At 50.9% G+C, this 27,795-nt stretch overlaps 2 long non-coding RNA genes across 2 annotated transcripts in view; both read right to left on the reverse strand.

The window, feature by feature from the left end:
• Window positions 1-629: 629 nt before the first annotated feature.
• Window positions 630-9,454, reverse strand: LOC310892120. The gene is made up of 2 exons (XR_014577883.1): window positions 8,811-9,454; window positions 630-669 (listed from the first exon to the last, which is right to left on the reverse strand). It is a non-coding gene; the product is annotated as an uncharacterized lncRNA (long non-coding RNA).
• A 13,252-nt stretch (window positions 9,455-22,706) lies between these two features.
• Window positions 22,707-27,795, reverse strand: part of LOC310892116 — a 266,364-nt gene continuing 261,275 nt past the window's right edge. The window contains exon 2 of the long non-coding RNA XR_014577879.1: window positions 22,707-23,453. This is a non-coding gene — a long non-coding RNA (uncharacterized lncRNA). The remainder of the gene's footprint in view (window positions 23,454-27,795) is intronic.

Here is a 27,795-nt window from a genome sequence, read left to right on the forward strand (position 1 = left end):
TACTTACTTTACCGAAGTATCCGCCAGAGAACTACGAGCACAAACGCTTAAAACTCTAAGGACTTGGCGGTGCCCCAAACCCACCTAGAGGAGCCTGTTCTACAATCGATAATCCCCGATTAACCCAACCACCCCTTGCCAACACAGCCTACATACCGCCGTCGCCAGCCCACCTCGAATGAGAGCACAACAGTGGACACAATAGCACCCCGCTAATAAGACAGGTCAAGGTATAGCCTATGGAGTGGAAGAAATGGGCTACATTCCCTATTCATAGGGCACACGGAAAGAAGCGTGAAACCACTTCTGGAAGGCGGATTTAGCAGTAAAGTGGGACAATAGAGCCTACTTTAAGCCGGCCCCGGGGCACGTACATACCGCCCGTCACCCTCCTCAAAAGCCACATCCCACATAACTAATACCATAAATACGCTGAAGATGAGGTAAGTCGTAACAAGGTAAGTGTACCGGAAGGTGTACTTAGAATATCAAGATGTAGCTATAACACCAAAGCACTCAGCTTACACCTGAAAGATATCTACTAGACCGGATCGTCTTGAAGCCCCCCCTCTAGCTCAACCACACAAATAGTACACCAAAACTAAAGAATTTACTAAACTAATTAAACTAAAGCATTTTACAGTCTTAGTATAGGCGATAGAAAAGACACTTAGACGCGATAGAGACCCCAGTACCGTAAGGGAAAGATGAAATAGCAGTGAAACAATCAAAGCGACAGACAGCAAAGATCAACCCTTGTACCTTTTGCATCATGGTTTAGCGAGAACAACCAAGCAAAGTGAACTAAAGTTTGCCCCCCCGAAACCCAAGCGAGCTACTTTCAAGCAGTTAAAGAGAGCGAACCCGTCTCTGTTGCAAAAGAGTGGGATGACTTGTCAGTAGAGGTGAAAAGCCAACCGAGCTGGGTGATAGCTGGTTACCTGTGAAACGAATCTAAGTTCCCCCTTAATCCTCCCTACCGGACATCCTGAACCCTAATGAGATGATTAAGAGCTATTTAATGGAGGGACAGCTCCATTAAAAAAGGACACAACCTCGACTAGCGGATAATTCTTACTACTGATCCTACCGTGGGCCCTAAAGCAGCCATCAAAAAAGAGTGCGTCAAAGCTCCACCACCTAAAAATACCAAAATAAGATGATTCCCTTATCACAAACAGGTCAACCTATGAATATAGGAGAATTAATGCTAAAATAAGTAACTCAGGGCCACACCCCTCTAACGGCGCAAGCTTACATAGAAACATTATTAACAGACCTAGACAGATACAAAAACCCCTACAAGACCACGTATTAACTAACCCTGTTAACCCGACTCAGGAGCGCCTATAAGAGCGATTAAAATCTGTGAAAGGAACTCGGCAAATTAATAAGGCCCGACTGTTTACCAAAAACATAGCCTTCAGCAAATTAAACAAGTATTGAAGGTGATGCCTGCCCGGTGACTTAGGTTTAACGGCCGCGGTATCCTAACCGTGCAAAGGTAGCGCAATCAATTGTCCCATAAATCGAGACTTGTATGAATGGCTAAACGAGGTCTTAACTGTCTCTCACAGATAATCAGTGAAATTGATCTCCCCGTGCAAAAGCGGGGATGTGAACATAAGACGAGAAGACCCTGTGGAACTTAAAAATCAACGACCACCGCGAATCCTCAATCAACCCCACTGGGGCCACTACCATCGCAGAGCCTGGTCGATATTTTTCGGTTGGGGCGACCTTGGAGGAGAACAAATCCTCCAAAAACAAGACCATACCTCTTTACCTAGAGCTACCCCTCAAAGTGCTAACAGTGACCAGACCCAATATAATTGATTAATGGACCAAGCTACCCCAGGGATAACAGCGCAATCCCCCTCAAGAGCCCATATCGACAGGGGGGTTTACGACCTCGATGTTGGATCAGGACATCCTAATGGTGCAGCCGCTATTAAGGGTTCGTTTGTTCAACGATTAACAGTCCTACGTGATCTGAGTTCAGACCGGAGCAATCCAGGTCGGTTTCTATCTATGACACACTCTCCCCAGTACGAAAGGACCGGGAAAGTGGGGCCAATACCACAAGCACGCCCCCCCCCTCTAAGCAGTGAAACCAACTAAACCGTGAAGAGGGCCTTCCCCCACCACTTTCAATCCTAGAAAAGGACCAGCTAGAGTGGCAGAGCCCGGCAAGTGCAGAAGGCTTAAGCCCTTTCCCCAGAGGTTCAAATCCTCTCCCTAGCTTCACCCATGATTCAAATAACAACACTAAGCTGCCTCATTATATCCCTCCTATACATCATCCCAATCCTGATTGCCGTAGCCTTCCTAACCCTAGTAGAACGGAAAATCCTAAGCTACATACAATCCCGCAAAGGCCCTAACGTTGTCGGGCCTTTTGGCCTACTTCAACCATTTGCGGACGGACTGAAACTATTTACCAAAGAGCCCATCCGACCCTCTACCTCTTCCCCACTTCTATTCATTCTGATACCAATACTAGCCCTTGTCCTAGCCCTCACCACTTGAGCACCACTACCACTCCCATTTCCCCTAGCAGATCTAAACCTCGGAGTTCTCTTCCTAATAGCCATGTCAAGCCTAGCCGTCTACTCAGTCCTATGATCAGGCTGAGCCTCGAACTCAAAATACGCACTAATCGGAGCCCTACGGGCAGTAGCACAGACCATTTCATACGAAGTGACACTGGCCATAATCCTGCTATCAATAATCATACTAAGCGGAAGCTACACACTCAGCTCCTTTGCCGTCGCACAGGAGCCTCTATACTTCATTTTCTCCTCATGACCCCTAGCAATAATATGATACGTATCCACCCTAGCAGAGACAAACCGAGCTCCTTTTGACCTCACAGAGGGTGAATCTGAGCTAGTCTCAGGGTTTAACGTTGAATACGCCGCAGGACCCTTCGCCTTATTCTTCCTAGCTGAATATGCGAACATTATGCTAATAAATACACTTACAGCCATCATATTCCTAAACCCAAGCGCCCTAGGGCCACCCACAGAACTATTCCCCGTCATCCTAGCCACAAAAGTCCTCCTACTATCTTCTGGTTTCTTATGGGTCCGAGCTTCATACCCACGATTCCGATATGACCAACTAATGCACCTACTATGAAAAAACTTCCTACCCCTCACACTAGCTCTGTGCCTCTGACACATCAGCATACCTATCTGCTATGCAGGCCTACCTCCTTACATAAGGAAATGTGCCTGAACTACAAAGGGTCACTACGATAAAGTGAACATAGAGGTATAACAGCCCTCTCATTTCCTGTTGACCTTAGAAAAGTAGGAATTGAACCCACACAAGAGAAATCAAAATTCTCCATACTTCCCTTATATTATTTTCTAGTAGAGTCAGCTAATCAAGCTATCGGGCCCATACCCCGAAAATGATGGTTTAACCCCCTCCTCTACTAATGAACCCTTACGCGACCCCAATCATAACCTTCAGCCTCATCTTGGGCACCACAATCACAATTTCCAGCAACCACTGAGTTCTGGCCTGGACAGGACTGGAGATCAACGCACTAGCCATCATTCCCCTAATTGCCAAATCCCACCACCCACGAGCAGTAGAAGCCGCAACGAAATACTTCCTAACCCAAGCAGCTGCTTCCGCCCTGGTCCTATTCTCTAGCATAACCAATGCCTGAGTCACCGGCCAATGAGACATCACACAAATAAACCACCCAACCTCCTGTCTACTACTGACAGCAGCAATCGCTATTAAACTGGGCCTAGTGCCATTTCACTTCTGATTCCCAGAAGTACTACAAGGATCGCCACTAATAACAGCCCTGCTACTCTCGACCCTCATAAAATTCCCCCCACTAACCCTGCTCCTACTAACATCCAAATCCCTCGACCCAGCTCTACTCACCGCCATGGCCCTAGCCTCAACAGCACTAGGAGGCTGAATAGGACTGAACCAAACACAAACACGCAAAATCCTAGCCTTCTCGTCCATCTCCCACTTAGGCTGAATCGCCATCATCCTAGTTTACAGCCCCAAATTGGCCTTACTTACCTTCTACCTATACTAGGATGGCCTCTAGCAGGATTTACTCACTGATTCCCACTACTCACTGGGTTTACCCTACACCAAACATGAGCAAAAGCCCACTTCGGGGTAATATTTACAGGAGTAAACCTAACGTTCTTCCCCCAGCACTTCCTAGGCCTAGCAGGAATACCCCGACGATACTCGGACTATCCCGACGCCTACACACTATGAAACACCATTTCCTCCATCGGCTCCCTAATCTCAATAGTAGCCGTAATCATACTAATATTCATCATCTGAGAAGCCTTTCCGGCACCCTTCCTGCAGTATCCATCCTAACAATAATCATCCTACTACTCCTAACCATCCTAGAAGTAGCAGTAGCCATAATCCAGGCCTACGTCTTCGTGCTCCTTCTAAGCCTATACTTACAAGAAAACATCTAATGGCACACCAAGCACACTCATACCACATAGTTGACCCAAGCCCTTGACCAATCTTCGGGGCAGCCGCCGCCCTACTCACAACCTCAGGATTAATCATGTGATTCCACTACAACTCATCCATACTACTAACCCTAGGCCTCATCTCAATACTCCTAGTAATACTCCAATGATGACGAGACATTGTACGAGAAAGCACCTTCCAAGGCCATCACACTCCCACAGTCCAAAAAGGCCTACGATACGGCATAATCCTTTTCATCACATCCGAAGCATTCTTCTTCTTAGGGTTCTTCTGAGCGTTCTTCCACTCGAGCCTGGCCCCAACCCCAGAACTAGGAGGCCAATGACCCCCAACAGGAATTAAACCACTCAACCCGATAGAAGTCCCCCTACTAAACACAGCCATCCTACTAGCCTCAGGCGTTACCGTAACGTGAGCCCATCACAGCATCACAGAAGGAAACCGAAAACACGCCATCCACGCCCTAACCCTAACGATCCTCCTGGGATTCTACTTCACAGCCCTACAAGCAATAGAATACCACGAAGCCCCATTCTCAATCGCCGATAGCGTCTACGGATCTACCTTCTTCGTTGCCACTGGATTCCACGGACTCCACGTAATCATCGGATCCTCCTTCCTGACCGTCTGCCTCTTCCGACTGATCAAGTTCCACTTTACATCAGACCACCACTTCGGATTCGAGGCAGCAGCCTGATACTGACACTTCGTAGACGTCATCTGACTATTCCTCTACATAACCATCTACTGATGAGGATCTTGCTCTTCTAGTATATTAATTACAATTGACTTCCAATCTCTAGAATCTGGTATAAACCCAGAGGAGAGCAATGAACGCACTCATGTTCATATTCGCCCTATCATCAATCCTAAGCGCCGCCCTAACCGCATTAAACTTCTGACTCGCCCAAATAAACCCCGACTCAGAGAAACTCTCACCGTACGAATGTGGATTCGACCCACTTGGATCTGCTCGATTACCATTCTCAGTCCGATTCTTCCTCAGTAGCCATCCTGTTCGTCCTATTCGACCTAGAAATCGCCCTCCTACTCCCCCTGCCATGAGCCGTCCAACTCCAATCCCCCCTAATGACCCTCACCTGAACTGTAGCGATCCTCCTTCTCCTAACACTCGGACTGGCCTACGAGTGAATTCAAGGGGGCCTAGAATGAGCAGAATAACAGAAAGTTAGTCTAACCAAAAAGATAGCTGGTTTCGACCCAGCAGATTACAGCCAACCCTGTAACTTTCTTATGTCGCCCCTACATTTAAGCTTCTACTCAGCCTTCATTTTCAGCGGACTAGGACTAGCCTTCCACCGAACCCACCTAGTATCCGCCCTACTATGCCTTGAAAGCATAATATTATCGATATTCGTAGGCCTATCAATATGATCCATCGAAAACCAAGTCTCCTCATTCACCATGGTACCAATTCTCATGCTAACCTTCTCAGCGTGTGAGGCGGGCACAGGCCTGGCCATCCTAGTAGCCTCCACCCGCACACATGGCTCCGACCATCTACACAACCTAAACCTCCTGCAATGCTAAAAATCATCCTACCCACAATCATACTTCTTCCAACAGCCCTGCTGTCTCCACCAAAATTTCTATGGACTAACACCACCTTATACAGCCTCCTAATCGCTGCCCTAAGCCTACAGTGATTAATCCCAACCTACTACCCCTACAAATTTTTATCCAACTGAACAGGAATTGACCAAATCTCATCCCCCCTCCTAGTACTATCCTGCTGACTACTCCCACTCATAATCATAGCAAGCCAAAACCACCTGCAACAAGAACCCCTACAACGCAAACGAATCTTTATCTCAACCTTAGTCGCAGTCCAGCCATTCATCCTACTAGCCTTTTCCACCACAGAACTAGCACTATTTTACATCTCATTTGAAGCAACCCTCATTCCCACCCTAATCTTAATCACCCGATGGGGGAACCAACCAGAACGCCTAAGCGCTGGCATCTACCTGCTATTCTACACGCCAGTAAGCTCTCTACCCCTGCTAATCACAATCATACACCTATACGTGAAAATTGGCACCCTGCACCTGCCAACCCTACAACTAACCCACCCAACCCTATCCACCTCATGGACAGGAATACTATCAGGTCTAGCACTGCTCATAGCATTCATAGTAAAAGCCCCACTATACGGCCTACACCTCTGACTGCCAAAAGCCCACGTAGAAGCACCCATCGCAGGCTCAATACTCCTCGCCGCCCTACTACTAAAGCTAGGAGGATACGGAATTATACGAGTCACTCTATTTATGGGCCCACTGTCCAACCTCCTGCACTACCCCTTCCTAACCCTGGCCCTATGAGGCGCCCTAATGACTAGCTCAATCTGCCTACGACAGACAGACCTAAAATCACTAATCGCTTATTCATCCGTTAGCCACATAGGCCTAGTTATCGCCGCAGGAATAATCCAAACCCACTGATCATTCTCAGGGGCAATGATCCTAATAATTTCCCATGGACTAACTTCCTCCATACTATTCTGCCTAGCCAACACAAACTATGAACGTACGCACAGCCGAATTCTACTACTCACACGAGGCCTACAACCTCTCCTACCACTCATAGCTACCTGATGATTGCTGGCCAATCTAACAAACATAGCCTTACCCCCAACAACAAACCTCATAGCAGAGCTAACCATTATAATCACCTTATTCAACTGATCTGCCTTCACGATCATCCTAACAGGAATCGCAACCCTACTAACCGCCTCCTACACCTTATTCATACTACTAATGACCCAACGAGGCTCAATCCCCTCCCACATCACATCTATGCAAAACTCAACCACGCGAGAACACCTGCTCATAACACTCCACATTATCCCAATATTCTTCCTAATCCTCAAACCCGAACTGATCTCCGGAATCCCCTCATGCAAGTATAGTTTAAACCAAACATTAGACTGTGATTCTAAGAATAGAAGTTCAAACCTTCTTACCTGCCGAGGGGAGGGTTTAACCAACAAGAGCTGCTAACTCTTACATCTGAGCCTAAAACCTCAGCCCCCTTACTTTTAAAGGATAACAGCAATCCACTGGTCTTAGGAACCACCCATCTTGGTGCAAATCCAAGTAAAAGTAGTGAACCCCACACTACTAATCAACTCCCTCACACTACTCACGCTGACAATCCTCCTAACCCCAATCATCCTGCCATTTCTATTTAAAAACTTTAAAAACACCCCACAAGCCACCACCCGCGCTGTTAAAACCGCATTCCTAATTAGCCTAGCCCCTACAACCGCATTCATCTACTCGGGAGTAGAATCTGTCACCTGCCACTGGGAGTGAAAATTCATTATAAACTTTAAAATCCCCCTGAGCCTAAAAATAGACCAATACTCAATAACATTTCTTCCAATCGCCCTATTTGTAACATGATCAATCCTACAATTCGCCATATGATACATGGCCTCAGAGCCATACGTAACAAAATTTTTCACCTACCTACTGACATTCCTAGTCGCCATACTCCTCCTAACAACCGCAAACAACATATTCCTCCTATTCGTAGGCTGGGAAGGAGTACGAATCATGTCCTTCCTTCTCATCGGCTGATGACAAGGCCGAGCAGATGCCAACACCGCCGCCCTACAAGCCGTAATCTACAACCGAATCGGAGACGTCGGACTGATCCTGAGCATAGCATGACTAGCTTCAACATTCAACACCTGAGAGATCCAACAAGCCGTACACCCCCACCAAACCCCAATCCTCCCCCTCATAGGATTAATCCTCGCAGCCGCAGGAAAATCCGCCCAATTTGGACTCCACCCATGACTGCCCGCAGCAATAGAAGGCCCCACCCCAGTATCAGCCCTACTGCACTCCAGTACCATAGTAGTAGCCGGAATCTTCCTGCTCATCCGCATGCACCCCCTGCTAGCCACCAACCAGACAGCCCTAACTGCCTGCCTATGCCTAGGTGCTCTATCAACCCTATTCGCTGCCACATGCGCCCTAACCCAAAATGACATCAAAAAAATCATTGCTTTCTCAACATCCAGCCAACTAGGACTAATAATAGTCACTATCGGACTAAACCTCCCACGACTAGCCTTCCTACACATCTCAACCCATGCCTTCTTTAAAGCCATACTATTCCTATGCTCAGGGTCTATCATCCACAACCTAAACGGAGAACAAGATATCCGAAAGATAGGAGGCCTACAGAAAATACTCCCAGTCACTACTTCCTGCCTAACCATCGGAAACCTGGCGCTGATAGGAACCCCATTCCTAGCCGGATTCTACTCAAAAGACCTCATCATCGAAAGCTTAAACACATCATACCTAAATACTTGAGCCCTACTCCTAACCCTTATAGCCACAGCATTCACCGCAACCTACAGCATCCGCATAACCATCCTAGTCCAAGCTGGACAAACCCGAATCCCCCCAATAGTATCAATAAACGAAAACAACCCACTAATCACCGCCCCCCTAACCCGACTCGCCCTAGGCAGCATTACAGCAGGAATAATCATTACCTCTTTCATCACACCAACCAAAACCCCCCCAATAACCATACCCCTTATCACCAAAACCGCTGCCATCCTCATAACAATCCTAGGAATCATCCTAGCCCTAGAACTATCGAACATAACACACACCCTCACTCACCCCAAACCAAACCCCCTCATAAACTTCTCCTCTGCATTAGGGTACTTCAACCCCCTAGTACACCGATTCTTCTCCAAAAACCTACTAGAAAAGGGACAAAACATTGCCCTACACTTGATCGACCTCTCCTGACTCAAAAAAATAGGGCCAGAGGGCCTTGCTGAACTACAAGTAGCCGCAAGCAAAGCCGCAACCTCAATACACACAGGGCTAATTAAGGCCTACCTAGGATCCTTCGCCCTCTCCATCCTGGTAATAATCCTAATAACACACAGACTCACTAATGGCCCCTAACATCCGCAAATCCCATCCCCTACTAAAAATAATCAACAACTCCCTAATCGACCTACCCGCCCCCTCCAACATCTCTGCCTGATGAAACTTCGGCTCCCTTCTAGCCATCTGCTTAGCCACACAAATCCTAACAGGCCTGCTACTAGCCATACACTACACCGCAGACACTTCACTCGCCTTCTCCTCAGTAGCTCACACATGCCGAGACGTCCAGTACGGATGGCTCATCCGCAACCTCCACGCCAACGGTGCTTCGCTCTTCTTTATCTGCATCTACTTACACATCGGACGAGGCCTCTACTACGGCTCCTACCTATACAAAGAAACCTGAAACACAGGAGTAATCCTCCTACTCACCCTAATAGCAACTGCCTTCGTAGGGTATGTCCTACCATGAGGACAAATGTCATTCTGAGGGGCCACCGTAATCACCAACCTATTCTCAGCCATCCCGTACATTGGGCAAACTCTAGTAGAATGAGCCTGAGGAGGATTCTCAGTAGACAATCCAACCTTAACCCGATTCTTCGCCATCCACTTCCTACTGCCCTTCCTAATTGCAGGAATCACCCTAGTCCACCTAACCTTCCTACACGAATCAGGCTTAAATAACCCACTAGGAATCGTATCAGACTGCGACAAAATCCCATTCCACCCATACTTCTCCATTAAAGACAGCTTAGGGCTTACCCTAATAATCACCCCTCTAATAGCACTAGCCCTATTTTCACAGAACCTCCTGGTTCTTGGAATCCTTGTTGGGAGTGGTTGGCCACATGAGATGTACAGGATTTTTACCTGTGATTTAGTCTTGACAAGGCTATGTAATTGGTTTACTAACGTCTCATAAGAAAGAAGCATGAGCGGTTAATGCAGTTGGCTTGAAACCCATCCCCAGTGGTGCCAGTGCACTCTCTGAACTCACTGAAGTGCATCCCCAGTGGTGCCAGTGCACTCTCTGCACTCACTGCACTGCATCCCCAGTGGTGCCAGTGCGCTCTCTGGAGTCACAGCACTGCATCCCCAGTGGTGCCAGTGCACTCGCTGGACTCACTGCAGTGCATCCCCAGTGGTGCCAGTGCACTCTCTGGACTCACTGCACTGCATCCCCAGTGGTGCCAGTGCACTCTCTGGACTCACTGCACTGCATCACCAGTGGTGCCAGTGCACTCTCTGGACTCACTGCAGTGCATCCCCAGTGGTGCCAGTCCACTCTCTGGACTCACTGCACTCCATCCCCAGTGGTGCCAGTGCACTCTCTGGACTCACTGAAGTGCATCCCCAGTGGTGCCAGTGCACTCTCTGCACTCACTGCACTGCATCCACAGTGGTGCCAGTGCGCTCTCTGGAGTCACAGCACTGCATCCCCAGTGGTGCCAGTGCAATCTCTGGACTCACTGCACTGCATCCCCAGTGGTGCCAGTGCACTCTCTGGACTCACTGAAGTGCATCACCAGTGGTGCCATTGCACTCTCTGCACTCACTGCACTGCATCCCCAGTGGTGCCAGTGCACTCACTGGACTGACTGCACTGCATCCCCAGTGGTGCCAGTGCGCTCTCCGGAGTCACAGCACTGCATCCCCAGTGGTGCCAGTGCACTCACTGGACACACTGTACTGCAACACAGGTGGTGCCAGTGCACTCTCTGCACTCACTGCACAGCATCCCCAGTGGTGCCAGTGCACTCTCTGGACTCACTGCAGTGCATCCCCAGTGGTGCCAGTGTACTCTCTGGACTCACTGCACTGCATCCCCAGTGGTGCCAGAGCACTCTCTGGACTCACTGCACTGCATCCCCAGTGGTGCCAGTGCACTCTCTGGACTCACTGCACTGTATCCGCAGTGGTGTCAGTGCACTCTCTGTACTCACTGAAGTGCATCCCCAGTGGTGCCAGTGCAATCTCTGGACTCACTAATGACCATCCCCAGTTGTGCCAGTGCACTCTCTGGACTCACTGCAGTGCATCCCCAGTGGTGCCAGTGCACTCTCTGGACTCACTGTACTGCATCACCAGTGGTGCCAGTGCACTCTCTGGACTCACAGCAGTGCATCCCCAGTGGTGCCAGTGCACTCTCTGGACTCACTGCACTGCATCCCCAGTGGTGCCAATGCACTCTCTGGACTCACTGCACTTCATCCCCAGTGGTGCCAGTGAAGTCTCTGGACTCACTGCACTGCATCCCCAGTGGTGCCAGTGCACTCTCTGGACTCACTGCACTGCATCCCCAGTGGTGCCAGTGAAGTCTCTGGACTCACTGCACTGCATCCCCACTGCTGTCAGTGCACTCTCTGGACTCACTGCACTGCATCCCCAGTGGTGCCAGTGCACTCTCTGGACTCACTGCAGTGCATCCCCAGTGGTGCCAGTGTACTCTCTGGACTCACTGCACTGCATCCCCAGTGGTGCCAGAGCACTCTCTGGACTCACTGCACTGCATCCCCAGTGGTGCCAGTGCACTCTCTGGACTCACTGCACTGTATCCGCAGTGGTGTCAGTGCACTCTCTGTACTCACTGAAGTGCATCCCCAGTGGTGCCAGTGCAATCTCTGGACTCACTAATGACCATCCCCAGTTGTGCCAGTGCACTCTCTGGACTCACTGCAGTGCATCCCCAGTGGTGCCAGTGCACTCTCTGGACTCACTGTACTGCATCACCAGTGGTGCCAGTGCACTCTCTGGACTCACAGCAGTGCATCCCCAGTGGTGCCAGTGCACTCTCTGGACTCACTGCACTGCATCCCCAGTGGTGCCAATGCACTCTCTGGACTCACTGCACTGCATCCCCAGTGGTGCCAGTGAAGTCTCTGGACTCACTGCACTGCATCCCCAGTGGTGCCAGTGCACTCTCTGGACTCACTGCACTGCATCCCCAGCGGTGCCAGTGAAGTCTCTGGACTCACTGCACTGCATCCCCACTGCTGTCAGTGCACTCTCTGGACTCACTGCACTGCATCCCCAGTAGTGCCAGTGCACTCTCTGGACTCACTGCACTGCATCCCCAGTGGTGCCAGTGCACTCTCTCGAGTCACTGCACTACATCCCCAGTGGTGCCAGTGCACTCACTGGACTCACTGTACTGCGTCATCCCCAGTGGTGCCAGTGCACTCTCTGGACTCACTGCACTGCATCCCCAGTGGTGCCAGTGCACTCTCTGGACTCACTGTACTGCAGGCCCAGTGGTACCAGTGCACTCACTGGACTCACTGTACTGCATCACCAGTGGTGCCAGTGCACTCTCTGGACTCACTGCACTGCATCCCCAGTGGTTCCAGTGCATTCACTGGACTCACTGTACTGCATCTCCAGTGGTGCCAGTGCACTCTCTGGACTCACTGCACTGCATCCCCAGTGGTGCCAGTGAGCTCTCTGGACTCACTGCACTGCATCCCCAGTGGTGCCAGTGTACTCACAGGATTCACTGCACTGCATCCCCAGTGGTGCTAGTGCACTCTCTGGACTCACTGCAGTGCATCCCCAGTGGTGCCAGTGCACTCTCTGGACTCACTGAAGTGCATTCTCAGTGGTGCCAGTGCACTCTCTGGGCTCACTGAAGTGCATCCCCAGTGGTGCCAGTACACTCACTGGACTCACTACACTGCATCCCCAGTGGTGCCAGTGCACTCTCTGGACTCACTGCACTGCATCACCAGTGGTGCCAGTGCACTCTCTGGACTCACTGCAGTGCATCCCCAGTGGTGCCAGTGCACTCTCTGCACTCACTTCACTGCATCCCCAGTGGTGCCAGTGCACTCTCTGGACTCACTGCACTGCATCCCCAGTGGTGCCAGTGAAGTCTTTGGACTCACTGCACTGCATCCCCAGTGGTGCCAGTGCACTCTCTGGAGTCACTGAAGTGCATCCCCAGTGGTGCCAGTGCACTCTCTGGACTCACTGCACTGCATGTCCAGTGGTGCCAGTGCACTCTGTGGACTCACTGTACTGCATCCCCACTGGTGCCAGTGCACTCTCTGGACTCACTGTACTGCATCCCCAGTGGTGACAGTGCACTCTCTGGACTAACTGCAGTGCATCCCCAGTGGTGCCAGTGCACTCTCTGGACTCACTGCAGTGCATCCCCAGTGGTGCCAGTGCACTCTCTGGTCTCACTGCACTGAAGCCCCAGTGGTGCCAGTGCACTCTCTGGACTCACTGCACTGCATCCTCAGTGGTGCCAGTGCACTCTCTGGACTCACTGCACTGCATCCCCAGTGGTGTCAGTGCACTCTCTGGACTCACTGTACTGCACCCCCAGTGGTGCCAGTGCACTCACTGGACTGACTGCACTGCATCCCCAGTGGTGCCAGTGCGCTCTCTGGAGTCACAGCACTGCATCCCCAGTGGTGCCAGTGCACTCACTGGACTCACTGCACTGCATCACAGGTGGTGCCAGTGCACTCTCTGGACTCACTGCTGTGAATCCCCGGTGGTGCCAGTGTACTCTCTGCAGTCACTGCGCTGCATCCCCAGTGCTGCCAGTGCACTCACTGGACTCACTGGACTGCATCCCCAGTGGTGCCAGTGCACTCTCTGGACTCACTGCACTGCATCCCCAGTGGTGCCAGTGCACTCTCTGGACTCACTGCACTGCATCCCCAGTGGTGCCAGAGCACTCTCTGGACTCACTGCACTGCATCCCCAGTGGTGCCAGTGCACTCTCTGGACTCACTGCACTGCATCCCCAGTCGTGTCAGTGCACTCTCTGGACTCACTGAAGTGCATCCCCAGTTGTGCCAGTGCACTCTCTGGACTCAATGCACTGCATCCCCAGTGGTGCCAGTGCACTCTCTGGACTCAGTGCACTGCATCCCCAGTGGTGCCAGTGCAATCTCTGGACTCACTGTAGTGCATCCCCAGTGGTGCCAGTGCACTCTCTGGACTCACTGCAGTGCATCACCAGTGGTGCCAGTGCACTCTCTGGACTCACTGCACTGCAGCCCCGGTGGTGCCAGTGCAATCTCTGGACTCACTGCACTGCATCCCCAGTGGTGCCAGTGCACTCTCTGGACTCACTGCACTGCATCCCCAGTTTTGCCAGTGAAGTCTTTGGACTCACTGCACTGCATCCCCAGTGGTGCCAGTGCACTCTCTGGAGTCACTGAAGTGCATCCCCAGTGGTGCCAGTGCACTCTCTGGACTCACTGCACTGCATGCCCAGTGGTGCCAGTGCACTCTCTGGACTCACTGCACTGCATCCGCTCATGATCGGAGGATTCGGCAACTGAGTAGTCCCCCTCATAATCGGTGCCCCCGACATAGCATTCCCGCGAATAAACAACATAAGCTTTTGACTCCTCCCCCCATCATTCCTCCTACTACTAGTCTCATCCACTGTAGAAGCTGGCGCCGGCACAGGCTGAACTGTCTACCCTCCCCTAGCAGGTAACCTTGCCCACGCCGGAGCTTCAGTAGACCTGGCTATCTTCTCACTCCACTTAGCCGGTATCTCCTCCATCCTTGGGGCCATCAACTTTATCACCACAGCCATCAACATAAAACCCCCCGCACTCTCACAATACCAAACCCCACTATTTGTCTGATCCGTACTAATTACCGCCATCCTACTCCTTCTATCACTCCCCGTACTCGCCGCCGGTATTACAATATTACTAACTGATCGAAACCTAAACACCACATTCTTCGACCCCGCTGGAGGAGGAGACCCAATCCTGTACCAACACCTATTCTGATTCTTCGGACACCCAGAAGTCTATATTCTGATCCTACCGGGGTTCGGAATCATCTCACACGTAGTCACGTACTACTCAGGCAAAAAGGAGCCCTTCGGCTACATGGGAATAGTCTGAGCCATACTATCCATCGGCTTCCTAGGATTCATCGTCTGAGCTCACCACATGTTTACAGTAGGAATAGACGTTGATACCCGAGCCTACTTTACATCAGCCACTAAAATCATTGCCATCCCTACCGGAATCAAAGTATTTAGCTGACTAGCCACCCTGCACGGAGGAACAATCAAATGAGACCCCCCCAATACTATGAGCTCTAGGATTTATCTTCCTATTTACCATCGGAGGATTAACAGGAATCGTTCTTGCAAACTCTTCCCTAGACATCGCCCTGCACGACACGTACTACGTAGTTGCCCACTTCCACTACGTCCTATCCATAGGCGCCGTCTTTGCCATTCTAGCAGGATTTACTCACTGATTCCCACTACTCACTGGGTTTACCCTACACCAAACATGAGCAAAAGCCCACTTCGGGGTAATATTTACAAGAGTAAACCTAACGTTCTTCCCCCAGCACTTCCTAGGCCTAGCAGGAATACCCCGACGATACTCGGACTATCCCGACGCCTACACACTATGAAACACCATTTCCTCCATCGGCTCCCTAATCTCAATAGTAGCCGTAATCATACTAATATTCATCATCTGAGAAGCCTTTCCGGCCAAACGAAAAGTCCTACAACCAGAACTAACTACCACAAACGTTGAATGAATCCACGGCTGCCCTCCCCCATACCATACTTTCGAGGAACCGGCCTTCGTCCAAGTACAAGAAAGGAAGGAATCGAACCCTCACATGCTGGTTTCAAGCCAACTGCATTAACCGCTCATGCTTCTTTCTTATGAGACGTTAGTAAACCAATTACATAGCCTTGTCAAGACTAAATCACAGGTAAAAATCCTGTACATCTCATGTGGCCAACCACTCCCAACTAGGATTCCAAGACGCCTCATCACCCATCATAGAAGAACTCGTTGAATTCCACGACCACGCCCTAATCGTTGCCCTAGCTATCTGCAGCCTAGTTCTCTACCTTTTAGCCCACATACTAACAGAAAAACTCTCGTCCAATGCTGTAGACGCCCAAGAAGTAGAGCTGATCTGGACAATCCTACCTGCTATCGTCCTGGTACTCCTCGCCCTCCCATCCCTACAAATCCTCTACATAATGGACAAAATCGATGAACCAGACCTCACCCTAAAAGCCATCGGCCACCAATGATACTGAAGCTACGAATACACAGACTTCAAAGACCTATCATTCGACTCCTACATAGTGCCCACCCCAGACTTACCCAACGGCCACTTCCGACTGCTAGAAGTTGACCACCGCGTAGTTATCCCAATAGAATCCCCCATCCGCGTGATCATTACTGCAGGAGACGTACTCCACTCCTGAGCAGTCCCAACGCTCGGAGTTAAAACAGACGCAATCCCAGGCCGACTAAACCAAACTTCATTCATTACCACCCGGCCTGGGATTTTTTACGGACAATGCTCAGAAATTTGCGGGGCTAATCACAGCTACATACCCATTGTAGTAGAATCAACCCCACTCCCACATTTCGAGGCCTGATCGTCCCTTCTATCATCATCCTAATCATTAAGAAGCTATGCAACAGCACTAGCCTTTTAAGCTAGCCAAAGAGGGACTTCCCCCTCCTTAATGATATGCCACAGCTTAACCCCGCACCATGATTTTCAATCATAATTATAACCTGATTAACCCTAGCACTCCTCATCCAACCAAAACTACTAGCCTTCACCACAACCAACCCCCCATCAAATAAGACCTCCCTCACTACCAAACCCACACCATGATCCTGACCATGAACCTAAGCTTCTTTGACCAATTTTCCAGCCCCAATCTATTTGGCATCCCCTTAATCCTACTATCCCTACTCTTCCCAGCCCTACTATTCCCGTCCCCAAACAACCGATGAATCAACAACCGCCTTTCTACTATCCAAACATGACTCCTTCACCTAATCACAAAACAACTAATAGTCCCACTCAACAAAAATGGCCACAAATGAGCCATAATATTTACATCCCTAATAATCATACTTCTTACAATCAACCTTCTAGGCCTCCTTCCATATACATTCACCCCAACCACCCAACTATCTATGAACATAGCCCTAGCCTTCCCACTATGGCTCGCCACACTACTAACAGGCCTACGAAACCAACCATCAGCCTCTTTAGCCCACCTATTACCCGAAGGTACCCCTACACCCCTAATCCCCGCACTAATCCTGATCGAAACAACCAGCCTACTAATCCGCCCCCTAGCCCTCGGAGTCCGCCTTACAGCCAACCTTACAGCAGGACACTTACTCATCCAACTCATCTCTACAGCCTCCATTGCATTAATACCCACCCTTCCTGCAGTATCCATCCTAACAATAATCATCCTACTACTCCTAACCATCCTAGAAGTAGCAGTAGCCATAATCCAGGCCTACGTCTTCGTGCTCCTTCTAAGCCTATACTTACAAGAAAACATCTAATGGCACACCAAGCACACTCATACCACATAGTTGACCCAAGCCCTTGACCAATCTTCGGGGCAGCCGCCGCCCTACTCACAACCTCAGGATTAATCATGTGATTCCACTACAACTCATCCATACTACTAACCCTAGGCCTCATCTCAATACTCCTAGTAATACTCCAATGATGACGAGACATTGTACGAGAAAGCACCTTCCAAGGCCATCACACTCCCACAGTCCAAAAAGGCCTACGATACGGCATAATCCTTTTCATCACATCCGAAGCATTCTTCTTCTTAGGGTTCTTCTGAGCGTTCTTCCACTCGAGCCTGGCCCCAACCCCAGAACTAGGAGGCCAATGACCCCCAACAGGAATTAAACCACTCAACCCGATAGAAGTCCCCCTACTAAACACAGCCATCCTACTAGCCTCAGGCGTTACCGTAACGTGAGCCCATCACAGCATCACAGAAGGAAACCGAAAACACGCCATCCACGCCCTAACCCTAACGATCCTCCTGGGATTCTACTTCACAGCCCTACAAGCAATAGAATACCACGAAGCCCCATTCTCAATCGCCGATAGCGTCTACGGATCTACCTTCTTCGTTGCCACTGGATTCCACGGACTCCACGTAATCATCGGATCCTCCTTCCTGACCGTCTGCCTCTTCCGACTGATCAAGTTCCACTTTACATCAGACCACCACTTCGGATTCGAGGCAGCAGCCTGATACTGACACTTCGTAGACGTCATCTGACTATTCCTCTACATAACCATCTACTGATGAGGATCTTGCTCTTCTAGTATATTAATTACAATTGACTTCCAATCTCTAGAATCTGGTATAAACCCAGAGGAGAGCAATGAACGCACTCATGTTCATATTCGCCCTATCATCAATCCTAAGCGCCGCCCTAACCGCATTAAACTTCTGACTCGCCCAAATAAACCCCGACTCAGAGAAACTCTCACCGTACGAATGTGGATTCGACCCACTTGGATCTGCTCGATTACCATTCTCAGTCCGATTCTTCCTCAGTAGCCATCCTGTTCGTCCTATTCGACCTAGAAATCACCCTCCTACTCCCCCTGCCATGAGCCGTCCAACTCCAATCCCCCCTAATGACCCTCACCTGAACTGTAGCGATCCTCCTTCTCCTAACACTCGGACTGGCCTACGAGTGAATTCAAGGGGGCCTAGAATGAGCAGAATAACAGAAAGTTAGTCTAACCAAAAAGATAGCTGGTTTCGACCCAGCAGATTACAGCCAACCCTGTAACTTTCTTATGTCGCCCCTACATTTAAGCTTCTACTCAGCCTTCATTTTCAGCGGACTAGGACTAGCCTTCCACCGAACCCACCTAGTATCCGCCCTACTATGCCTTGAAAGCATAATATTATCGATATTCGTAGGCCTATCAATATGATCCATCGAAAACCAAGTCTCCTCATTCACCATGGTACCAATTCTCATGCTAACCTTCTCAGCGTGTGAGGCGGGCACAGGCCTGGCCATCCTAGTAGCCTCCACCCGCACACATGGCTCCGACCATCTACACAACCTAAACCTCCTGCAATGCTAAAAATCATCCTACCCACAATCATACTTCTTCCAACAGCCCTGCTGTCTCCACCAAAATTTCTATGGACTAACACCACCTTATACAGCCTCCTAATCGCTGCCCTAAGCCTACAGTGATTAATCCCAACCTACTACCCCTACAAATTTTTATCCAACTGAACAGGAATTGACCAAATCTCATCCCCCCTCCTAGTACTATCCTGCTGACTACTCCCACTCATAATCATAGCAAGCCAAAACCACCTGCAACAAGAACCCCTACAACGCAAACGAATCTTTATCTCAACCTTAGTCGCAGTCCAGCCATTCATCCTACTAGCCTTTTCCACCACAGAACTAGCACTATTTTACATCTCATTTGAAGCAACCCTCATTCCCACCCTAATCTTAATCACCCGATGGGGGAACCAACCAGAACGCCTAAGCGCTGGCATCTACCTGCTATTCTACACGCCAGTAAGCTCTCTACCCCTGCTAATCACAATCATACACCTATACGTGAAAATTGGCACCCTGCACCTGCCAACCCTACAACTAACCCACCCAACCCTATCCACCTCATGGACAGGAATACTATCAGGTCTAGCACTGCTCATAGCATTCATAGTAAAAGCCCCACTATACGGCCTACACCTCTGACTGCCAAAAGCCCACGTAGAAGCACCCATCGCAGGCTCAATACTCCTCGCCGCCCTACTACTAAAGCTAGGAGGATACGGAATTATACGAGTCACTCTATTTATGGGCCCACTGTCCAACCTCCTGCACTACCCCTTCCTAACCCTGGCCCTATGAGGCGCCCTAATGACTAGCTCAATCTGCCTACGACAGACAGACCTAAAATCACTAATCGCTTATTCATCCGTTAGCCACATAGGCCTAGTTATCGCCGCAGGAATAATCCAAACCCACTGATCATTCTCAGGGGCAATGATCCTAATAATTTCCCATGGACTAACTTCCTCCATACTATTCTGCCTAGCCAACACAAACTATGAACGTACGCACAGCCGAATTCTACTACTCACACGAGGCCTACAACCTCTCCTACCACTCATAGCTACCTGATGATTGCTGGCCAATCTAACAAACATAGCCTTACCCCCAACAACAAACCTCATAGCAGAGCTAACCATTATAATCACCTTATTCAACTGATCTGCCTTCACGATCATCCTAACAGGAATCGCAACCCTACTAACCGCCTCCTACACCTTATTCATACTACTAATGACCCAATGAGGCTCAATCCCCTCCCACATCACATCTATGCAAAACTCAACCACGCGAGAACACCTGCTCATAACACTCCACATTATCCCAATATTCCTCCTAATCCTCAAACCCGAACTGATCTCCGGAATCCCCTCATGCAAGTATAGTTTAAACCAAACATTAGACTGTGATTCTAAGAATAGAAGTTCAAACCTTCTTACCTGCCGAGGGGAGGGTTTAACCAACAAGAGCTGCTAACTCTTACATCTGAGCCTAAAACCTCAGCCCCCTTACTTTTAAAGGATAACAGCAATCCACTGGTCTTAGGAACCACCCATCTTGGTGCAAATCCAAGTAAAAGTAGTGAACCCCACACTACTAATCAACTCCCTCACACTACTCACGCTGACAATCCTCCTAACCCCAATCATCCTGCCATTTCTATTTAAAAACTTTAAAAACACCCCACAAGCCACCACCCGCGCTGTTAAAACCGCATTCCTAATTAGCCTAGCCCCTACAACCGCATTCATCTACTCGGGAGTAGAATCTGTCACCTGCCACTGGGAGTGAAAATTCATTATAAACTTTAAAATCCCCCTGAGCCTAAAAATAGACCAATACTCAATAACATTTCTTCCAATCGCCCTATTTGTAACATGATCAATCCTACAATTCGCCATATGATACATGGCCTCAGAGCCATACGTAACAAAATTTTTCACCTACCTACTGACATTCCTAGTCGCCATACTCCTCCTAACAACCGCAAACAACATATTCCTCCTATTCGTAGGCTGGGAAGGAGTACGAATCATGTCCTTCCTTCTCATCGGCTGATGACAAGGCCGAGCAGATGCCAACACCGCCGCCCTACGAGCCGTAATCTACAACCGAATCGGAGACGTCGGACTGACCCTGAGCATAGCATGACTAGCTTCAACATTCAACACCTGAGAGATCCAACAAGCCGTACACCCCCACCAAACCCCAATCCTCCCCCTCATAGGATTAATCCTCGCAGCCGCAGGAAAATCCGCCCAATTTGGACTCCACCCATGACTGCCCGCAGCAATAGAAGGCCCCACCCCAGTATCAGCCCTACTGCACTCCAGTACCATAGTAGTAGCCGGAATCTTCCTGCTCATCCGCATGCACCCCCTGCTAGCCACCAACCAGACAGCCCTAACTGCCTGCCTATGCCTAGGTGCTCTATCAACCCTATTCGCTGCCACATGCGCCCTAACCCAAAATGACATCAAAAAAATCATTGCTTTCTCAACATCCAGCCAACTAGGACTAATAATAGTCACTATCGGACTAAACCTCCCACAACTAGCCTTCCTACACATCTCAACCCATGCCTTCTTTAAAGCCATACTATTCCTATGCTCAGGGTCTATCATCCACAACCTAAACGGAGAACAAGATATCCGAAAGATAGGAGGCCTACAGAAAATACTCCCAGTCACTACTTCCTGCCTAACCATCGGAAACCTGGCGCTGATAGGAACCCCATTCCTAGCCGGATTCTACTCAAAAGACCTCATCATCGAAAGCTTAAACACATCATACCTAAATACTTGAGCCCTACTCCTAACCCTTATAGCCACAGCATTCACCGCAACCTACAGCATCCGCATAACCATCCTAGTCCAAGCTGGACAAACCCGAATCCCCCCAATAGTATCAATAAACGAAAACAACCCACTAATCACCGCCCCCCTAACCCGACTCGCCCTAGGCAGCATTACAGCAGGAATAATCATTACCTCTTTCATCACACCAACCAAAACCCCCCCAATAACCATACCCCTTATCACCAAAACCGCTGCCATCCTCATAACAATCCTAGGAATCATCCTAGCCCTAGAACTATCGAACATAACACACACCCTCACTCACCCCAAACCAAACCCCCTCATAAACTTCTCCTCTGCATTAGGGTACTTCAACCCCCTAGTACACCGATTCTTCTCCAAAAACCTACTAGAAAAGGGACAAAACATTGCCCTACACTTGATCGACCTCTCCTGACTCAAAAAAATAGGGCCAGAGGGCCTTGCTGAACTACAAGTAGCCGCAAGCAAAGCCGCAACCTCAATACACACAGGGCTAATTAAGGCCTACCTAGGATCCTTCGCCCTCTCCATCCTGGTAATAATCCTAATAACACACAGACTCACTAATGGCCCCTAACATCCGCAAATCCCATCCCCTACTAAAAATAATCAACAACTCCCTAATCGACCTACCCGCCCCCTCCAACATCTCTGCCTGATGAAACTTCGGCTCCCTTCTAGCCATCTGCTTAGCCACACAAATCCTAACAGGCCTGCTACTAGCCATACACTACACCGCAGACACTTCACTCGCCTTCTCCTCAGTAGCTCACACATGCCGAGACGTCCAGTACGGATGGCTCATCCGCAACCTCCACGCCAACGGTGCTTCGCTCTTCTTTATCTGCATCTACTTACACATCGGACGAGGCCTCTACTACGGCTCCTACCTATACAAAGAAACCTGAAACACAGGAGTAATCCTCCTACTCACCCTAATAGCAACTGCCTTCGTAGGGTATGTCCTACCATGAGGACAAATGTCATTCTGAGGGGCCACCGTAATCACCAACCTATTCTCAGCCATCCCGTACATTGGGCAAACTCTAGTAGAATGAGCCTGAGGAGGATTCTCAGTAGACAATCCAACCTTAACCCGATTCTTCGCCATCCACTTCCTACTGCCCTTCCTAATTGCAGGAATCACCCTAGTCCACCTAACCTTCCTACACGAATCAGGCTCAAATAACCCACTAGGAATCGTATCAGACTGCGACAAAATCCCATTCCACCCATACTTCTCCATTAAAGACAGCTTAGGGCTTACCCTAATAATCACCCCTCTAATAGCACTAGCCCTATTTTCACAGAACCTCCTGGTTCTTGGAATCCTAGTTGGGAGTGGTTGGCCACATGAGATGTACAGGATTTTTACCTGTGATTTAGTCTTGACAAGGCTATGTAATTGGTTTACTAACGTCTCATAAGAAAGAAGCATGAGCGGTTAATGCAGTTGGCTTGAAACACATCCCCAGTGGTGCAAGTGCACTCTCTGAACTCACTGAAGTGCATCCCCAGTGGTGCCAGTGCACTCTCTGCACTCACTGCACTGCATCCCCAGTGGTGCCAGTGCAATCTCTGGACTCACTGCAGAGCATCCCCAGTGGTGCCAGTGCACTCTGTGGACTCACTGTAGTGCATCCCCAGTGGTGCCAGTGCACTCTCTGGACTCACTGCACGGCATCCCCAGTGGTGCCAGTGCAATCTCTGGACTCACTGCAGTGCATCCCCAGTGGTGCCAGTGCACTCTCTGGACTCACTGCACTGCAGTCCCAGTGGTGCCAAAGCACTCTCTGGACTCACTGCACTGCATCCCCAGTGGTGCCAGTGCACTCTCTGGACTCACTGCAGTGCATCCCCAGTGGTGCCAGTGCACTCTCTGGACTCACTGCACTGCATCCCCAGTGGTGCCAGTGCGCTCTCTGGAGTCACAGCACTGCATCCCCAGTGGTGCCAGTGCACTCTCTGGACTCACTGCACTGCATCCCCAGTGGTGCCAGTGCACTCTCTGGACTCACTGAAGTGCATCCCCATTGGTGCCATTGCACTCTCTGCACTCACTGCACTGCATCCCCAGTGGTGCCAGTGCACTCACTGGACTCACTGCACTGCATCCCCAGTGGTGCCAGTGCGCTCTCCGGAGTCACAGCACTGCATCCCCAGTGGTGCCAGTGCACTCACTGGACACACTGTACTGGATCACAGGTGGTGCCAGTGCACTCTCTGCACTCACTGCACAGCATCCCCAGTGGTGCCAGTGCATTCACTGGACTCACTGGACTGCATCACCAGTGGTGCCAGTGCACTCTCTGGACTCACTGCAGTGCATCCCCAGTGGTGCCAGTGCACTCTCTGGACTCACTGCACTGCATCCCCAGTGGTGCCAGTGCAGTCTCTGGACTCACTGCACTGCATCCCCAGTGGTGCCAGAGCACTCTCTGGACTCACTGCACTGCATCCCCAGTGGTGCCACTGCACTCTCTGGACTCACTGCACCGCATCCCCAGTGGTGTCAGTACACTCTCTGGACTCACTGAAGTGCATGCCCAGTGGTGCCAGTGCACTCTCTGGACTCACTGCACTGCATGCCCAGTGGTGCCACTGCACTCTCTGGACTCACTGCACTGCATCCCCAGTGGTGCCAGTGCAATCTCTGGACTCACTGTAGTGCATCCCCAGTGGTGCCAGTGCACTCTCTGGACTCACTGCACTGCATCCCCAGTGGTGCCAGTGCACTCTCTGGACTCACTGCACTGCATCCCCAGTGGTGCCAGTGCACTCTCTGGACTCACTGCACTGCATCCCCAGTGGTGCCAGTGCACTCTCTGCACTCACTGCACTGCATTCCCAGTGGTGCCAGTGAAGTCTCTGGACTCACTGCACTGCATCCCCAGTGGTGCCAGTGCACTCTCTGGACTCACTGCACTGCATCCCAAGTGGTGCCAGTGCACTCTCTGGACTCACTGCACTGCATCCCCAGTGGTGCCAGTGCACTGACTGGACTCACTGCACTGCATCCCCAGTGGTGCCAGTGCACTCTCTCGAGTCACTGCACTACATCCCCAGTAGTGCCAGTGCACTCACTGGACTCACTGTACTGCATCATCGGTGGTGCCAGTGCACTCTCTGGACTCACTTCACTGCATCCCCAGTGGTGCCAGTGCACTCTCTGGACTCACTGCACTGCAGCCCCAGTGGTACCAGTGCACTCACTGGACTCACTGTACTGCATCACCAGTGGTGCCAGTGCACTCTCTGGACTCACTGCACTGCATCCCCAGTGGTTCCAGTGCATTCACTGGACTCACTGTACTGCATCTCCAGTGGTGCCAGTCCACTCTCTGGACTCACTGCACTGCATCCCCAGTGGTGCCAATGCACTCTCTGGACTCACTGCTCTGCATCCCCAGTGGTGCCAGTGTACTCACAGGATTCACTGCACTGCATCCCCAGTGGTGCTAGTGCACTCTCTGGACTCACTGCAGTGCATCCCCAGTGGTGCCAGTGCACTCTCTGGACTCACTGAAGTGCATTCTCAGTGGTGCCAGTGCACTCTCTGGGCTCACTGAAGTGCATCCCCAGTGGTGCCAGTACACTCACTGGACTCACTGCACTGCATCCCCAGTGGTGCCAGTGCACTCTCTGGACTCACTGCACTGCATCCCCAGTGGTGCCAGTGCACTCTCTGGACTCACTGTAGTGCATCCCCAGTGGTGCCAGTGCACTCTCTGGACTCACTGCAGTGCATCCCCAGTGGTGCCAGTGCACTCTCTGCACTCACTTCACTGCATCCCCAGTGGTGCCAGTGCACTCTCTGGACTCACGGCACTGCATCCACAGTGGTGCTAGTGAAGTCTTTGGACTCACTGCACTGCATCCCCAGTGTTGCCAGTGCACTCTGTGGAGTCACTCAAGTGCATCCCCAGTGGTGCCAGTGCACTCTCTGGACTCACTGCACTGCATGTCCAGTGGTGCCAGTGCACTCTCTGGACTCACTGTACTGCATCTCCACTGGTGCCAGTGCACTATGTGGACTCACTGTACTGCATCCCCAGTGGTGACAGTGCACTCTCTGGACTAACTGCAGTGCATCCCCAGTGGTGCCAGTGCACTCTCTGGACTCACTGCAGTGCATCCCCAGTGGTGCCAGTGCACTCTCTGGTCTCACTGCACTGCATCCCCAGTGGTGCCAGTGCAGTCTCTGGACTCACTGCACTGCATCCCCAGTGGTGCCAGTGCACTCTCTGGAATCACTGCAGTGCATCCCCAGTGGTGTCAGTGCACTCTCTGGACTCACTGTACTGCACCCCCAGTGGTGCCAGTGCACTCACTGGACTGACTGCACTGCATCCCCAGTGGTGCCAGTGCACTCACTGGACTCACTGCACTGCATCCCCAGTGGTGCCAGTGCACTCTCTGGACTCACTGCAGTGAATCCCCGGTGGTGCCAGTGTACTCTCTGCAGTCACTGCACTGCATCCCCAGTGGTGCCAGTGCACTCACTGGACTCACTGGACTGCATCCCCAGTGGTGCCAGTGAACTCTCTGGACTCACTGCACTGCATCCCCAGTGGTGTCAGTGCACTCTCTGGACTCACTGAAGTGCATCCCCAGTTGTGCCAGTGCACTCTCTGGACTCAATGCACTGCATCCCCAGTGGTGCCAGTGCACTCTCTGGACTCAGTGCACTGCATCCCCAGTGGTGCCAGTGCAATCTCTGGACTCACTGTAGTGCATCCCCAGTGGTGCCAGTGCACTCTCTGGACTCACTGCAGTGCATCCCCAGTGGTGCCAGTGCACTCTCTGGACTCACTGCACTGCAGCCCCGGTTGTGCCAGTGCAATCTCTGGACTCACTGCACTGCATCCCCAGTGCTGCCAGTGCACTCTCTGGACTCACTGCACTGCATCTCCAGTTTTGCCAGTGAAGTCTTTGGACTCACTGCACTGCATCCCCAGTGGTGCCAGTGCACTCTCTGGACTCACTGAAGTGCATCCCCAGTGGTGCCAGTGCACTCTCTGGACTCACTGCACTGCATGCCCAGTGGTGTCACTGCACTCTCTGGACTCACTGTACTGCATCCCCACTGGTACCAGTGCACTCTGTGGACTCACTGTACTGCATCCCCAGGGGTGACAGTGCACTCTCTGGACTCACTGCACTGCATCCCCAGTGGTGCCAGTGCACTCTCTGGACTCACTGCAGTGCATCCGCAGTGGTGCCAGTGCACTCTCTGGACTCACTGCACTGCATCCCCAGTGGTGCCAGTGCACTCTCTGGACTCACTGCAGTGCATCCACAGTGGTGCCAGTGCACTCACTGGACTCACTGCAGTGCATTCCCTCTGGTGCCTGTGCACTCTCTGGACTCACTGCACTGCATCCCCACTGGTGCCAGTGCACTCTCTGGACTCACTGCACTGCATCCCCAGTGGTGCCAGTGCACTCTCTGGACTCACTGCACTGCATCCCCAGTGGTGCCAGTGCAATCTCTGGACTCACTGCAGTGCATCCCCAGTGGTGCCAGTGCACACTCTGGACTCACTGCACTGCATCCCCAGTGGTGCCAGTGCACTCTCTGGACTCACTGTACTGCATCCCCAGTGTTGCCAGTGCACTCTCTGGAGTAACTGCAGTGCATCCCCAGTGGTGGCAA

Source organism: Anser anser, assembly GCF_964211835.1.
Source record: "Anser anser genome assembly, contig: HAP1_SCAFFOLD_55, whole genome shotgun sequence".
NCBI classification, from domain to species: domain Eukaryota; kingdom Metazoa; phylum Chordata; class Aves; order Anseriformes; family Anatidae; genus Anser; species Anser anser.